This window comes from Oreochromis niloticus, linkage group LG3 (genome assembly GCF_001858045.2).
Source record: "Oreochromis niloticus isolate F11D_XX linkage group LG3, O_niloticus_UMD_NMBU, whole genome shotgun sequence".
In the NCBI taxonomy this organism is placed as follows: Eukaryota; Metazoa; Chordata; class Actinopteri; order Cichliformes; family Cichlidae; genus Oreochromis; species Oreochromis niloticus.
Window position 1 is genome coordinate 80,908,385 of NC_031967.2, and position 11,023 is coordinate 80,919,407.

An 11,023-nucleotide genomic window follows, 5' to 3' on the forward strand; every position below is an offset into this window, starting at 1 on the left:
TGCAGCAAACAGAATAACTCCAACTTTGTGTCTTTTTCATTGTAGCTGAATTACGAGACAAACTGTTCCTTTTCACCTCAATACGAAACGCATGATATTTTCTCTGAATACCAGACGATTCTCTTTTTTACGGGACGGTTGGCAACTCTAATAATGAACCTTATGAACAAAATAAAGTTCAACATCATTAACATCATAGCACCCACCCAGTTGTACAGAAACTCGGTCATGCTAGCTAGTACACAGTACGGAAAAAGTCAGCATAACAAAAACTAAACTCCACCTTAACTTGGTTTATATCTGACCCAGAAGACTGCAGGTCATAACTTCTTACCTGAAGTTCAGTTCAAACTCTCTCTGCAAAGGTTTCTATCAATAAATCTCAGAGAGACACATTTACCATCAGGCACTGAGCTACTACTAAAGATACTGTTACTGTGCCACGTGCATATCTTTGGAAATAATGAATTAGGTGGCAAAATTTGAGAATTAAAATCAGACTGTCTCCACATTGGGTGAGTGCCCAGTATTTGTTTGTGTGTGCATGAGGGTGGGAATGCCTGTTTGTGTCTGTACGTCTGTATCTATGGCTGTATCCCAATTCAGGGTCTGCAGCCTTAACGGTCCACAAAGGCTGCGTACTCAAAGACCGCTAAGGCCGGAAGTGCGAGGCTTGTGAAATGGGACGGTCTAGCCTCCCTCAGGCATCAGTGCGTTGGTGGTTCTTGGTGTCTGGAGCTAGGCTGGCCTAACCCCCTTAACGGTCCACCATGTACAAGCACAGGTGAGCCCATAAATGGCAGGAAGTAAACATTCCTTACTAAATAAGGAAACCAGAACCTTTTCATGGAAGGTACCTGCAGTTTAAGATAAGGTTTACAAATTTAAGTACAACAATGACAACTTTTATCAAAATCACTCCAAGAACTACAGATCAACTTACCTCAAAATATATAAAGCATATAAACAATTACAGCAACATGATACAACAAACACAGCAGTACTACTAATGCTAAATACTCAAAGCTTCATAGAACTGAAACAAACATTTATTTGCTGATACATACTTTAGGTTTCTGAATATTAAACTTGTTGCTGCCTTTCACAGTGTGTAACCTGAAGGCCCTGAGTACTTTCTCCCACACTGAAAACACTGGAATGATAAATTTATATTAACATTACCTAATAAGACTGATTCAGGACAGACAATTAATTATTTTAAACTTTTCTAGCAGTCTTTTACAAACAGGGAACAGTCTGTCTATTCTCTCCATCTGTCAGCTGCTGCTGGCTCTTCCTCCTCCTCTTCCTCACACACTGCTGAGTTTGTCCTGGTGGATCATCAGGGGTGCAAAGCCTTTATTCTTACAAGCCGGATGTGTCCGATGGTGCCCCGACCGGCGATCTGTGTGTATGTGTGTGTTTGTTCTCTCTCTCTCGCTCCGTTTTTCTCTCTGGCTTCACTGCAATTGTTACGCGGTTGCGTAGCAACGGGAGATCTCCGACCCGGAAGTGCTGCCACTCTGAGCTGTCCCACCTGCGACTGATTCCTCGCCAGCTGCTGCCAATCATCCACCATCGTTGGCAGAGCTATTTAATGGTGTGGCTGAGTGACAGACAGCCCTGGAGTATTCCACCAAGCCTGGTAGTGACTCAAGCTCAGAGAATGTAAGATAGCGAAGGAAGTCTAATCGCGTCTGTTTGCCTTTTTTGCACTAAACGAACGAGACGGAGAGACGGGAGGAGAGATGTCACTATTCACAAGAGTTGTGTGGACATACGAGGGGAGCACTGAAGGGACTTTGCACTGTGGATAACTGTGGAGTGGCTTCACTCTAAATAAAGACACTGTTCAACTTTAACGAGAGGTCCGCGTCTGGGTTCACTAACTCACCACCCTTAACAGGAGGACTTGTAAGAATGAATGATGCTGCGAAGCATGAAAATGCCATTGGGTCTGCAGTGGTGGTTTACAGGTATCAATTCTTTTCAAATGTATTTTTTAGAAAAATCAATAAAAATAAAAAGTGCATGCAAACCAGTAAACAAATTAAAACAAACAAGTACTGTTGAGAAACTATAATACAAAAATTACAATTAAAATGGTGAATATATAACTAATATGTAAACAACTTAACAATCCCCCAAAGTCACGTCACATGACAGCGTAACACCTAAACACAAGAGGGGGGAGGAGGAGCAAAGTCTGCCTGCTTTTCGCTGACACGGAAGCAGCGAATCCGGCGACCTGGCTGTTTCGTCTTTGCCGAATGCACAGCATTGCAAACAAGAGCAGTAAGTAAAGGATCAATTTCACCAGGCTAGAATCAATCTGATACCGATGCCGAATTGGTATCAATTAATAACGTGATAATTAATGTGATATTGATTCATTAAATCCTGAATCGATTTCTAAATATAAATGTATTTTGCCAGAAACGCAGGGAGCTCACAAAACTATTTCAATAACCACTAGGTGGCGCTATCACTTGGTGTTCGCTCGCTCTCTGGTATAGTATCACTTCCTGTTCCTGCTCAAACACAGTGGTGTTTCTGAGTAGCTTTTCTGCTTAGCAATTTAATTTAAATCTTTTGATACATCCCTTTTTCATAGTATAATCTTAACGTGCTTCATCTGAATCACCCTTTCTGTGTGCTCACTGCCTAATTTATAGCCAAAGTATTCACTCACTGTCTCTGTACTGTTTCGCTAGCTTAGCTTAGCTCGTAGCTGACTCGTTAGCACCATGGCTACTTCACCTGTCCCTCCTGCACTTTCCTGCTCATTGTGTCAGATGTTTAGTTACTCCTCGGCCTCCTTTAGCAGTAATGATACCTGTAACAAATGTAGCATATTTGCAGCTCTGGAGGCCAGGATTACTGAATTGGAGACTCGGCTTCGCACCCTTCATTCACCCGTAGCTAGCCCGGCCCCTGTAGCTGGTGCAGCCGAAGATAGCGTAGGCCCCGCTAGCTGTTCCCCGGCAGACCCCAAGCAGCTGGGGAAAGAGGGCGGCTGGATGACGGTGAGGAGGAAGCATAGTCTTAAACTGAAGCCCCAGGTACACCACCAACCTGTTCATGTGTCTAACCATTTTTCCCCACTCGGCGACACACCCGCCGGGGGTCAAACTCTGGTAATTGGCGATTCTGTTCTCAGACATGTGAAGCTAGAGACACCGGCAACCATAGTCAATTGCCTTCCAGGGGCCAGAGCAGGCGACATTGAAGGAAATTTAAAACTGCTGGCTAAGGGTAAACGTAAATACAGTAAGATCATAATTCACGTCGGCAGTAATGACACCCGGTTACGCCAATCGGAGGTCACTAAAATCAATATTGAATCGGTGTGTAACTTTGCCAAAACAATGTCGGACTCTGTAGTTTTCTCTGGTCCCCTCCCCAATCAGACCAGGAGTGACATGTTTAGCCGCATGTTCTCCTTAAATTGCTGGCTGTCTGAGTGGTGTCCCAGAAACGATGTGGGCTTCATAGATAATTGGCAAATCTTCTGGAGAAAACCTGGTCTTGTTAGGAGAGACGGCATCCATCCCACTTTGGATGGAGCAGCTCTCATTTCTAGAAATATGGACCAATTTATTAAACTCCCCAAAATATGACTATCCAGAGTTGGGAGCAGGAATATGGGCAGAAATCTGTGCCATCAGAAACTGAATTTGAATAAGTTAAATTTGAATTTGAATTACTCGGATTGAATCTGAATTGTAACTTGAATGAAAGCTTTTGAAAACTGAATTTGAATTAGTTTAATTTGAAATTGAATTTATGGTTTGAAAATGAATTGATTTGCTTTGAAACTGCATTTTATCCTTTAAAAATTCAGCTCTCGAATAATTTCAGATTCACTTCTCACCATTCAGTTTCAGTTCTACAATTCAATTTCAGTTCCAAAATTCAGTTTTTTGGGACTTACATCCGGTTCCGGTTCAAGCGCAGATTAATAGAACTACAGACTGATAGCGTTACTGACGGGAATCTATAGCGTCTTGAGCTGAATTAAGACTTCAGAAGTCATTCGTCATGTCGAATGACCAGCGGATAAACTCTCAGGTTGGTAATAAATGTATTACATGTATAAGAACAAGCGTCGTGTTAACAAATGATAGCCGTACAGTAACCTTTATGCTTATTGTAGCTGCTAGCTAAAAAGGCTAATTTAGCGTAGTTTGCCCTGATTTCAGCTTTGACAAACAAATATGATAGACTGTTTCTAGTAGAATTCCAAAGTTGTCATCTTGTACCCTGTCAGAGCCCTGTATGCTTGCAGAGACCCCTAGAGTAGGGAAACATGCAAAACGCTGTCCAAACCTTTGTATTTGAGCTTTATTTATGTCTTACACAGCATCCCAACTCTTTAGCGAACTTAATAACTTTAGCTAAAGTGAATAGTTAGTCTTATTCATTAGTGCAGCGTTACTGGATCACCTCCGTTTGAAGTAATATAATATGATATACAACTATCACTGAAACAGCAAACTTTGTAAATAAACAACACTTCTCATTCTCTAAACGTTTGGCCACAGCTGTAGATTACACTATCAGTGCTTGTTCACTCTTGACAATAATTACATTTCTAAATTCTCTTTGTGCATTTACAGGTAAACAATATCTAATATTTTATCTAAATGACTGCTTTGTCTTTGAAAAGGTGAAGAGCCTGAGGCCGGTGACACTCCAGTTCTACTCTAAGTACATCCTTACAGTGGCTCACAGGACAAGGCGACATTCCTGTCCTGCCAGAAGAGAAGAGAAACTTCAGAGTCTTCATGAAGTTCAACCACACCTGTCATATTCCATATGACAGAGGTCTCAAACTCCATTCCTCGAAGGTCGGTGTCATGCAACTTTTCCATGCCCTCGAGGACTGGAGTTTGAGACCCCTGCCGTATGGTGTTCATGCAGTTTTCTACCCCACAGTTACAGCATGTCTGACTGCCTGTTCAGCATATGCAAAAATATATGATGAGTTTAAGCATGTGATGACTAAGGCCTTCCATTATGGTGTTTGTCATCACATGTCACAGACATCTGGATGATCATTTGGAATAAACAAAAAAACAAAAAACTTGTTACTTCATCTTTTATCTTTATTATTATTATTGTTCTTATTTTACATTTTTCATTGTTAGGCATTGGGTTTATTTGTAGTGGTCCTTTCCAGCTTCTTTCCCTCTTCCATGTTACTGTGTCAGCTTGTCAGCATCTATTTGGGGTTGGGAGTGGAACAGGAAGTAAGGAACAAAGTGCCATTTAAACCAGGAGAGGTTCTTATATTTCAGAAGAAGGGATTAATTCAAAAGAAATGACCTCAATGCCATATTTTATTTAGGAACCCTAGAGAGCACTTTGCAAAATAACACATTCTTATAATTTCACCCTCAGATGAGCCAAGCTACGACTGTCAGGGAAGGTGATGTAGGTACAGAGCATGTGAGAGTGGTTAAGTTAATGTCTCTTGTCTAGATGAAGGCACAGGAGGGATCAATGGCACGGCGTAGAGATTCAGTATCTTCAGTCTTCAGTGGACACTCCATTTCTGGCACAAAACACCTGTAAAAGATGGTCGATTTAGGAGGTCACCCGACAACTTCAGCCTGTCAAACATAGCAATGGAGCAGTATGTTTAAAAAAAAAAAAAAATTAATTAAGCATGCACTCAGTACCCTAAGAATTATTATGATAGTTAAACACAGTGATAGTCACATATCATATCACTTCAAACGGAGGTGATCCAGTAATGCTGCACTAATGAATTAGACTAACTATTCACTTTAGCTAAAGTTATTAAGTTCGCTAAAGAGTTGGGATGCTGTGTAAGACATAAATAAAGCTCAAATACAAAGGTTTGGACAGCGTTTTGCATGTTTCCCTACTCTAGGGGTCTCTGCAAGCATACAGGGCTCTGAGAGGGTCCAAGATGACAACTTTGGAATTCTACTAGAAACAGTCTATCATATTTGTTTGTCAAAGCTGAAATCAGGGCAAACTACGCTAAATTAGCCTTTTTAGCTAGCAGCTACAATAAGCATAAAGGTTACTGTACGGCTATCATTTGTTAACATGACGCTTGTTCTTATACATGTAATACATTTATTACCAACCTGAGAGTTTATCCGCTGGTCATTCGACATGACGAATGACTTCTGAAGTCTTAATTCAGCTCAAGACGCTATAGATTCCCGTCAGTAACGCTATCAGTCTGTAGTTCTATTAATCTGCGCTTGAACCGGAACCGGATGTAAGTCCCAAAAAACGGAATTTTGGAACTGAAATTGAATTGTAGAACTGAAACTGAATGGTGAGAAGTGAATCTGAAATTATTCGAGAGCTGAATTTTTAAAGGATAAAATGCAGTTTCAAAGCAAATCAATTCATTTTCAAACCGTAAATTCAATTTCAAATTAAACTAATTCAAATTCAGTTTTCAAAAGCTTTCATTCAAGTTACAATTCAGATTCAATCCGAGTAATTCAAATTCAAATTTAACTTATTCAAATTCAGTTTCTGATGGCACAAATTTCTGCCCATACAGGAAGCAGAGTTGCAGTCTTACACGCCTCTCTGCAGCTTCTCTCCTCCTGCTACCCCCCCAAAAACCCATCTCCATTGAGACTGTGTCAGCTCCCAAAATGACAAAAAACAAACCAAAAACCAGCAACAAACAACTTAAACATAGAAAATCACAAAGAAAGAACAATACAGTATCCACATCTGAACCAAAGAGTAAAACAGTGAAATGTGGATTATTAAATATTAGGTCTCTCTCCTCCAAGTCTCTGTTAGTACATGACTTAATAACTGATCAACAAATCGATTTACTCTGCCTTACAGAAACCTGGTTGCAGCAGGATGATTATGTTAGTTTAAATGAATCAACACCCCCGAGTCATTCTCACTACCAGAAACCTCGAAGCACAGGCCGAGGGGGCGGTGTGGCAGCAATTTTTCACACCAGCCTATTAATTAACCAAAGACCAAGACAGACTTTTAATTCATTTGAAAGCCTGATGCTTAACCTTGTCCACCCCAGCTGTAAAACTCAGAAACCAGTCTTACTTGTTATCATATATCGTCCACCTGGGCCTTACACAGAGTTTCTCTCTGATTTCTCAGACTTTTTATCTGATTTAGTGCTCAGCTCAGATAAAATAATTATTGTGGGTGATTTTAACATCCATGTAGATGCTAAAAATGACAGCCTCAACATCGCATTTAATCTGTTATTAGACTCAATTGGCTTCTCTCAAAATGTAAAAGAACCCACCCACCACTTTAATCACACTCTAGATCTCATTTTAACATATGGCATAGAAACTGAACTATGGGCAGAAATCTGTGCCATCAGAAACTGAATTTGAATAAGTTAAATTTGAATTTGAATTACTCGGATTGAATCTGAATTGTAACTTGAATGAAAGCTTTTGAAAACTGAATTTGAATTAGTCTAATTTGAAATTGAATTTATGGTTTGAAAATGAATTGATTTGCTTTGAAACTGCATTTTATCCTTTAAAAATTCAGCTCTCGAATAATTTCAGATTCACTTCTCACCATTCAGTTTCAGTTCTACAATTCAATTTCAGTTCCAAAATTCAGTTTTTTGGGACTTACATCCGGTTCCGGTTCAAGCGCAGATTAATAGAACTACAGACTGATAGCGTTACTGACGGAATCTACAGCGTCTTGAGCTGAATTAAGACTTCAGAAGTCATTCGTCATGTCGAATGACCAGCGGATAAACTCTCAGGTTGGTAATAAATGTATTACATGTATAAGAACAAGCGTCATGTTAACAAATGATAGCCGTACAGTAACCTTTATGCTTATTGTAGCTGCTAGCTAAAAACGCTAATTTAGCCTAGTTTGCCCTGAATTCAGCTTTGACAAACAAATATGATCGACTGTTTCTAGTAGAAATCCAAAGTTGTCATCTTGTACCCTGTCAGAGCCCTGTATGCTTGCAGAGATCCCTACAGTAGGGAAACATGCAAAACGCTGTCCAAACCTTTGTATTTTAGCTTTATTTATGTCTTACACAGCATCCCAACTCTTTAGCGAACTTAATAACTTTAGCTAAAGTGAATAGTTAGTCTTATTCATTAGTGCAGCATTACTGGATCACCTCTGTTTGAAGTGATATAATATGATATACAACTATCACTGAAACAGCAAACTTTGTAAATAAACAACACTTCTCATTCTCTAAACGTTTGGCCACAGCTGTAGATTACACTATCAGTGCTTGTTCACTCTTGACAATAATTACATTTCTAAATTCTCTTTGTGCATTTACAGGTAAACAATATCTAATATTTTATCTAAATGACTGCTTTGTCTTTGAAAAGGTGAAGAGCCTGAGGCCGGTGACACTCCAGTTCTACTCTAAGTACATCCTTACAGTGGCTCACAGGACAAGGCGACATTCCTGTCCTGCCAGAAGAGAAGAGAAACTTCAGAGTCTTCATGAAGTTCAACCAAAACCTGTCATATGGAATATGACAGGGGTCTCAAACTCCAGTCCTCAAGGGCCGGTGTCATGCAACTTTTCCATGCCCTCGAGGACTGGAGTTTGAGACCCCTGCCGTATGGTGTTCATGCAGTTTTCTACCCCACAGTTACAACATGTCTGACTGCCTGTTCAGCATATGCAAAAATATATGATGAGTTTAAGCATGTGATGACAAAGGCCTTCCATTATGGTGTTTGTCATCACATGTCACAGACATCTGGATGATCATTTGGAATAAACAAAAAAACAAAAAACTTGTTACTTCATCTTTTATCTTTATTATTGTTCTTATTTTACATTTTTCATTGTTAGGCATTGGGTTTATTTGTAGTAGTCCTTTCCAGCTTCTCTCCCTCTTCCATATTACTGTGTCAGCTTGTCAGCATCTATTTGGGGTTGGGAGTGGAACAGAAAGTGCCATTTAAACCAGGAGAGGTTCTTATATTTCAGAAGAAGGGATTAATTCAAAAGAAATGACCTCAATGCCATATTTTATTTAGGAACCCTAGAGAGCACTTTGCAAAATAACACATTCTTATAATTTACCCTCAGATGAGCCAAGCTACGACTGTCAGGGAAGGTGATGTAGGTACAGAGCATGTGAGAGTGGTTAAGTTAATGTCTCTTGTCTAGATGAAGGCACAGGAGGGATCAATGGCACGGCGTAGAGATTCAGTATCTTCAGTCTTCAGTGGACACTCCATTTCTGGCACAAAACACCTGTAAAAGATGGTCGATTTAGGAGGTGACCCGACAACTTCAGCCTGTCAAACATAGCAATGGAGCAGTATGTTTTTAAAAAAAACAACTAATAAGCATGCACTCAGTACCCTAAGAATTATTATGGTAGTTAAACACAGTGATAGTTGTATATCATATTATATCACTTCAAACAGAGGTGATCCAGTAATGCTGCACTAATGAATTAGACTAACTATTCACTTTAGCTAAAGTTATTAAGTTCGCTAAAGAGTTGGGATGCTGTGTGAGACATAAATAAAGCTAAAATACAAAGGTTTGGACAGCGTTTTGCATGTTTCCCTACTGTAGGGGTCTCTGCAAGCATACAGGGCTCTGACAGGGTACAAGATGACAACTTTGGAATTCTACTAGAAACAGTCGATCATATTTGTTTGTCAAAGCTGAATTCAGGGCAAACTAGGCTAAATTAGCGTTTTTAGCTAGCAGCTACAATAAGCATAAAGGTTACTGTACGGCTATCATTTGTTAACATGACGCTTGTTCTTATACATGTAATACATTTATTACCAACCTGAGAGTTTATCCGCTGGTCATTCGACATGACGAATGACTTCTGAAGTCTTAATTCAGCTCAAGACGCTGTAGATTCCGTCAGTAACGCTATCAGTCTGTAGTTCTATTAATCTGCGCTTGAACCGGAACCGGATGTAAGTCCCAAAAAACTGAATTTTGGAACTGAAATTGAATTGTAGAACTGAAACTGAATGGTGAGAAGTGAATCTGAAATTATTCGAGAGCTGAATTTTTAAAGGATAAAATGCAGTTTCAAAGCAAATCAATTCATTTTCAAACCATAAATTCAATTTCAAATTAGACTAATTCAAATTCAGTTTTCAAAAGCTTTCATTCAAGTTACAATTCAGATTCAATCCGAGTAATTCAAATTCAAATTTAACTTATTCAAATTCAGTTTCTGATGGCACAGATTTCTGCCCATACTGAACATTTAACAGTGTTTCCTGAAAACCCTCTGCTGTCTGATCATTTCTTGATAACATTTACATTTACAATAATTGATTACACAGCAATGGAGGGTAGACTTTATCAAAGTAGATGTCTTTCTGAAAGTGCTGTAACTAAGTTTAAGAATATAATCCACCCACTGTTATCATCTTCAATGCCCTGTACCAACATAGAGCAGAGCAGCTATCTGAACGCTACTCCAACAGAGGTCGATTATCTTGTTAATAATTTTACCTTCTCACTCTGGATACTGCTCCTGTGAAAACTAAGGCCTCAAATCCAAAGTCCCTGACTCCGTGGTATAATTCTCAAACACGTAGCCTAAAGCAGATAACTCGTAAGCTGGAGAGGAAATGGCGTGTCACACATTTAGAGGATCATCATTTAGCCTGGAGAAATAGTTTGCTGCTTTATAAGAAAGCCCTCCGCAAAGCCAGAACATCTTACTATTCGTCACTGATTGAAGAAAATAAGAACAACCCCAGGTTTCTCTTCAGCACTGTAGCCAGGCTGACAAAAAGTCAGAGCTCTACTGAGCCAACCATCCCTTTAACGTTAACTAGTAATGACTTCATGAACTTCTTCACAAATAAAATTTTTATCATTAGAGAAAAAATTACCAATAATCATCCCACAGATGTAATATTATCTACAGCTACTTTTAGTACCATCGATGTTAAGTTAGACTCTTTTTCTCCAATTGATCTTTCTGAGTTAACTTCAATAATTAATTCCTCCAAACCATCAACGTGTCTTTTAGACCCCGTT

General features: G+C 39.5%; 1 long non-coding RNA gene across 2 annotated transcripts; it reads left to right on the forward strand.

Annotated features, from left to right (window-relative positions):
- The first annotated feature begins 1,473 nt into the window (after nucleotides 1-1,473).
- On the forward strand, nucleotides 1,474-4,964 carry LOC106097430 (uncharacterized). 2 transcript variants are annotated; one of them, XR_002060380.2, is made up of 3 exons: nucleotides 1,474-1,976; nucleotides 2,151-2,295; nucleotides 4,670-4,964. It is a non-coding gene; the product is annotated as an uncharacterized LOC106097430 (long non-coding RNA). The 2 variants fall into 2 exon arrangements; XR_001223673.3 differs by lacking the exon at nucleotides 4,670-4,964 and adding an exon at nucleotides 2,477-2,512.
- The last annotated feature ends 6,059 nt before the right edge of the window (nucleotides 4,965-11,023 follow it).